Below are 6,390 nucleotides of genomic sequence, written 5' to 3'. Positions count from 1 at the left end.
GGGGGGGACGCCGCGAGCTGCGGGGCGCTCAGCACCAAGTGGGGCGGGCTGGGGGGGACGCCGCGAGCTGCGGGGCGCTCAGCCCAAGGGGGGCGGCGGGGGGGGGCTGGCAACGTTTGGTAAAACTTCAGCCTAGTGACTCTTCCTGGAACTGTGAAAGGAATGTTTCCACGGTCACTCATGACAGCACACGCAAGGTTTTTTTATCCTTGTTGATGACAGCAGTGAATTAGGACGAACTTAAATGTCTATCAAAAATGAATGTTTAAATAAACTTTAGCATACTGACAGAAAAATACTGAGGGCAATGCAAAGATAAGACTGCTGCCCCACCTCTGCGGAAACCGGGGTCCCAATGAGGTACCCACAGCAAGCGCTGTGGTAGAATCACGGAGTCATTTACTATTTAGTTTGTGGTAGATCAAATTTGTGCCTTTTCTGTCCCTTTCTCTTGAGATCTTAAATGTCACTGAGGTAATAGTTTGGGGGGTGTTGGGGGTTTTTATGTAATAGTTTTAAAGGTAACTCTTGGGCCAGGAGAACCAGGGGAAGATACAGCACACACCTGAAACAACAGACAGACACCTGGGGCTGGGGGACTGCGGGGGACTGTGGCCGGCTGCAGCCAGCAGCGCAGACTGGAGATGGAAAGGCATGGGGCCAGGGGGCGTCCCCTGCCAGGGGTGAGAAGCCGTGGGAGTATTGGAAACAGCTGGAAATTGGGGGATTCTGTAGGTTAGCTTCTTCACAGCTCCCCAAAGGCATTGATTCAAATGTGTTTCCTTGCAAATTAAAAAAAATTGTAAGGGTTGGATTTAGCCAGGTGTTGTGGTGCACACCTGTAATCCCAGCTGTCTAGGAGGCTGAGGCAGGAGGATCTCAAGTTCAAGTCCAGCCTGGACAATTTAGCAAACTAAAAAAAAAAAAAAAATCAAAAAAGGCTGTGGTACAACTCAATGTCTTTGGGTTCAATCCCAGTACCAGAAAGAAAAAAAAGTAGGACTTAAAGCAGAGACAGAGAGGGATGAGGAACAGAGATGTCCGCGAGGGTTTTCATTACCCCCAGAATAAATTACTTTTTCTCCTTTAGTTTGGGCCCAAGACATACACGGCCCTTAAAGGGAAGCTTATTGTAGTCTTGTTTTTTGGTTTTGTCTTTTTTCACTATGCAACTCAGGCTGGTCTTGAGCTCACTTTGAAGCCCAGGCTGGTCTCCAACCCTCAGCAATCTTCCTGCCTCAGCCTCCCGAGTGCTGGGACAGCAGGTGAGTGCTGCCATGCCTGGCCTAAAGCTTGTGGTTTCACATGTGATCTTGATGCCTGGAACTTTAGACCCAGAGATTAGAAAAATGGCCCTCTTGGGCCACGTGGCTGCACGGCCCGCTGCTTACATAGACAAGATCAGACTTCAACTTAAGCACAAATGAAATCTAGAAGGCTCCAGAAAAGGAACAAGACATAATACAAGTGCTGCAAAGGTCACGGGGGAGTTGTCAGAGGTAAAAGAGAAAAAGGAGCGCAAGAGAACTGGGGTAGAATCGGTGCAATTTGGGGTGGGAGGGAATAGGGAGGTACTGAGTAATGCTGATACGATACACAGGCGCTGGTTTAATGTCATTTAGGGTTGCAAGGTTAGCTAGTGGAAGCATGGAGAAAGAATAATTGTCCCGGCCAGATAGCTCAGAGGACTAAAGTACCTGCTTAGGCCGAGCGCAGTGGCCGGGGTTCAATCCCCGAGAGAGTCGTGCTGGCCCCGCCCCCAGGGCCCACCTGACGTGGTGATTGAGATTGGGTATGGTGGCACGTGCCTGTAATCCCAGTGCTTGGGGGGCTGAAAACAGGAGAATCATTCCAAGTCCCATCTATGTAGTGAGACCCTGTAGACCCTGTACTAAATACAATTTTTTTAAAAAATTGTGTAACATATTATTGAAGGTGGGGAGGGAAGAAGAGGGAAGAGGAGGGAAGAAGAGGGAAGAGGAGGGAGGAGAAAAGGGAGGGAGAGAGGGGAGGAGAAAAAAGCCGGGGAGTGAGAGAGGGAGAGGTTGGGAGTAGGAGAGGGAGGAGAAGAGAGGGAGGATAAATTTAGCCACCCATTCTTCCTAACACTTTCCCTGTCTGTATATTGACTATTCTACCTTTGGGCCAACTAGTGGGGGAGGATATGTGCTGCTCAAATCTCCAAGTCTAATTAATTTTGTTTAATAATGACAAAATATTAATAATGACCTCTTGTTCCATCGATTTTGCTGCAAATAACAGGACTTCATTCTTCTTTATGGGCAAGTAATATTCCACTGTGTATATAAGCAACATTTTCTTTTCTGTTCAGTTGTTGCTAGGCCCTGCGGGCTGACTGCATCTCACTGTTGTGAATACAGTCTCAGCAAAGGCCACAGCTAACTCCTTGGTATGTTGATTCCATCTGTTTTGGGTATATGCCCTGAAGTGAGATAATTAGATCAAACATTAGTCTATGTTCAGTTTTCATGTGTTTATTGGTTAGTTTATCTTTTGAAGCTGGGTTTTTCAATCCTGCCAAGGCTGAGCGTGGCTTGTGGCTCAGACCTCCACCTGCCTCATCTCTTGAGTAGCTGGGCCGCAGGTGTGGGGCGCGGCACCTGCCCAGCTTTAGTCTTGGGGAGACTTCGATCCCTTCTCCTGGAAATGGCTGTGCTCACCACCGCAGCGCTTCTGCTCTCCGCTTCTCACCTGCGCTTATTAATTTGTGTTTGTTCCTTTGCTTGAGGTAGGGTCTGTGCAGTCTGGGCTGGCCTTGGACTTGCTGTGTAGCCCAGGTCGTCCTTGAGCTTGGGATCCTCTTGACTCGGCTGCTGAGGCGCTGGGGTGCAGCTGTGCTTGGTATAAACCTGTTTATAGCCTTTCGGGCGAGGTGTGAGCGGCGCGACGTGGCGAGTTAGGTCGCTGGGCTTCTCGTTCTCATCGCGTAGACGGCTCTACCACCAAGATGGTCAGTGTACCTAAAGCCTGAAGGACTTTCTGTAAGAAGTGTGGCAAGCAGCAGCCTCGCAAGTGACCCAGCCTAAGAAGGGCAAGGACTCCCTGTGCGCCCAAGGAAAGAGGCGCTACGACCGGAAGCAGAGAGGCTACGGTGGGCAGACGAGCCCATCCTCCGGAAGAAGGCTAAAAGGACAAGGAGGGTTGTGCTGAGGCTTGAGCGTGTGGAGCCAGCTGCGGAGCGAAGCGCGTGCTGTGCTGGCCGCTGAGAGATGCCCGCGCTCCGAACTGGGAGCAGCCGAGAAGAGAAGGGCCGGGCGGTCCGCTCGGACCCGTGCGCAACCTTAAGGCAAACTGGTTGAAGCTATAGGAAGATTAGCTGTGGGAAGATAAATGCAGTGGCACACACTCACACACACTCGCACACGCACGCACACGCATGCACACGCACGCACACGCACGCACGCACACGCACAACTGTTTATATCGCTGGCACATGCATACGTGTCCTTTCATTGCTAACAGCCGTCCTGACTGTGGGGCGAGGGTGTGCCCGCCGTGGCTTTGATTCCCGTTGCCCTGAGGCCTGATGATAAGGAGCAGCTTTGGCTGCATGCTGGTAATTTGTATTCTTTCAAGAAATGTCTACTGATCTTGAGACTGGCCAGATAGTTCTGCAGTCTGAAGCGCCTGCTTAGGCAAGCTGGGACAGGTGCAAAGGACCATGGTTCGATCCCCAGTACCACATGCCATGCCAGCCCCACCCTCAGAGAATGGGCTGAGCGAGCGAAAAAAGAAAGGAGTGTCTATTGATCTCATTTGTATGTTTTTAATTGGATTTTGTTGTTAAGTCTTTCGCATATTCTGCACATTCGCCATCTGTCAGTTGAATTGCTAGCGATTTTTTTCTCCTGCAGTAGACTGTCTCTCCCCTCTGTTGTCGCCTTTTTTTTTGGTGGAACCAGGGATTGAACTCAGGTCCTTGCGCTTGCCAGGGAAGCGCTTATTCCACTGAGCCATCTCCCTGGCCCCTGTTGTCTCCTTTGTAGGGCAAAAGTTTTAGTTTGAGGTAATCTCATGTCAGTTTTTCTTTTGCGTCTTGCGCTTTGGGGGTCCCATCCGGAAAACCACGGCCTGTGCCCAGTGTCGTGAAGTGTCTCCCCTTACTCCTTCCTGTAGTTTCAGAGCTTTCGGCCCCACGTCTAGGTCCCTGATCCATGTGACGTTGGTTTTCATAAAGCGTGAGACACGGGGGCCAAGTATGCATCTTCTGCACGTGGTGGGAAAGCGGTGGGCAGCCGCGCGAGTTCACCACGTGCACAGGAGGCCACGCCAGCCGGGGCCCCTCTGCCTGGCAGCTAGTTCGCCTGGCTCGCCTTGGTGCTCCGTGCGCTCAGGCCTGCTTGCTTTAACCCTGCGTGTGCGATCAATCGCTAGCTTCAGCAGCTCCCCTCAGTATTGTTTGTGTTTGCTTTTCTCTTTGCTTTTGTTTGCTATTTTCTATGTCACCCAGGCTGCTCTGAACCTGGGGCCAAGCAGTCACTGAAGCTGAGCCCCCGAGAAGCTGGCGCTGCAGGTGGGTGTATGCCAAGCACTCTTCACTCCAGCTGCAGCAGCCTTAGGGAGGGCTTAGGCCTCTCCGTAGAAAGAAACTTAGTGTCAGCACGTAGGAATAACAGGCCTTGCTGCTTTTTTGCGCGCCTGTTGTCTTTCTCTTGCCTAATCACTGGCTAACGTCTACTACCATGCTGAGCTACGGCACACCTTCTCTTGGAGCGGGAGTCATACACTCACATGCTCCTAGAAAGGTGCTTCCAGGCGTGGGAGTCCCCTGCGCGTCCCTTGTCAGGCCGCTCTCAATGTCGTGGATTTCCTCAGCTTGTCTTAAAGGGCTTTCATTTTCCTTCATAGCTGAAGGATAGCCTTTCTATGTACAGTAGTAACCTTGGTTGACATTTATTTTTCTTTCAACACTTGGAATATGTCATTTCATTTCTCCTGGCTGGTAGTATTTCTGTTGAGAAGGCTAGTGTTACTGCAGTGCAGATGCCCTCAAATGTGGCCTGTTGCTTCTGTCTTACAAAATCAAAATTCTTTTTTTTATTTTACACTTTTGACAATTTGACCCTAATATACTGCTGAGAATACCCTTCCTGGTCACATGTATTTAGAGACCTAAAACCTCCTTGTATTCGTTACTTTTCTCCTATTGCTGGAACAAAGTACCTGACACCCAAAATCAAGGAAAGAAACGATTTATTTAGCTCAAAAGCTTGTGGAGGTTTCAGTCCGTATTCAGCTGGCTCCGAAGCAGATGGGTACACAGCAGAGGACAGCAGCTCGTGGTGGCGGCGGGAGCCAGCAAGAGCAGAAGGGGAGGAGCAGGAGTGAGGCTCTGTCGCTCCCTCACATCGTATGCAGGGGACCCGCCCCAGGAAGGGTGCAGCACTCACCTGTGATCCTAGCACCGGACCGGGAGGCAGCCACTAACTCTAGAGGCCGCCCGTGACTGCATGAGGCTTTTGGGGGACACCTAGACACAACCCATAACACTCCTGTGTACAGATGTCTACGTTTTCCCTAAGATTATAACCTTGGGAAAGAGTTTTCTCTTATTATATTGGCTAGGTTTTCTATGTCTTTAATTTTTTGTCTTCATCTTCATGTATCCCAAAAATGTGTGAGTTAGTTCATTTAATGGTAATCCATGTATTTTGACTCTTTCCTCCCTCCTTCCTTTTCTTCCTCCTTTCCTCTCCCTCCCCTTCTCTTTCTTGTCTTATTTCTTGTTTTCTTTTTCCCTTTTTTTCTTACTGAGATATTTCTGAAGATATATTTAAATTCATATATCCTTACTTCTAGTTGATCTAGTCTGTTATTGAGGCTTTCAACTGTATTTTTATTTGACTTATTCAGTTCTTCATTTATGTTTTTGTTCTTTTCAAAACTTTCTCTCTCTCAGCTTGATTTCCTGTTCATATCCTGCACTCTTATTAATGTAATTTAATTATTTCTCTATAATCTCTTGTATCTCATTGAACTTTAGAATCACTTTTCAAATTCAAATTCTTTATCAATAGATAAGGAATTCTATCTGTTTGGGATTGTCACCAGCTTTGCAGGCACTATATTACATTGTTTACTTTCTTTCTTTTCTTTTTTTGTATTTTAGGGAAGGGTCTACAGGGTGTTCAGGGTTTCACTACTAGATCAAACTTGTAATGATCTGCCTGTTTGCAGCCTCCCAAGAGCTGGGATTACAGGCATGCACCACCAAGCCCAGTCTCAATTGCCATCTCAGCAGGCCCCAGGGGCGAGGCCAGCATGGCAATCCTGGGGATCGAACCCCTGGCCCCTGCGCCTTTAATCTGCTGAACTATTTGGTTGGCCCTTCTTCATCTTCTTCTTTCTTCTTCTTCTTCTTCTTCTTCT

The sequence above is a fragment of the Octodon degus genome, unplaced genomic scaffold (genome assembly GCF_000260255.1).
Source record: "Octodon degus isolate 3935 unplaced genomic scaffold, OctDeg1.0 scaffold00205, whole genome shotgun sequence".
NCBI lineage: Eukaryota > Metazoa > Chordata > Mammalia > Rodentia > Octodontidae > Octodon > Octodon degus.
The sequence above is the reverse complement of the archived record's forward strand: the minus strand, read 5'-3'. Positions refer to the sequence as shown.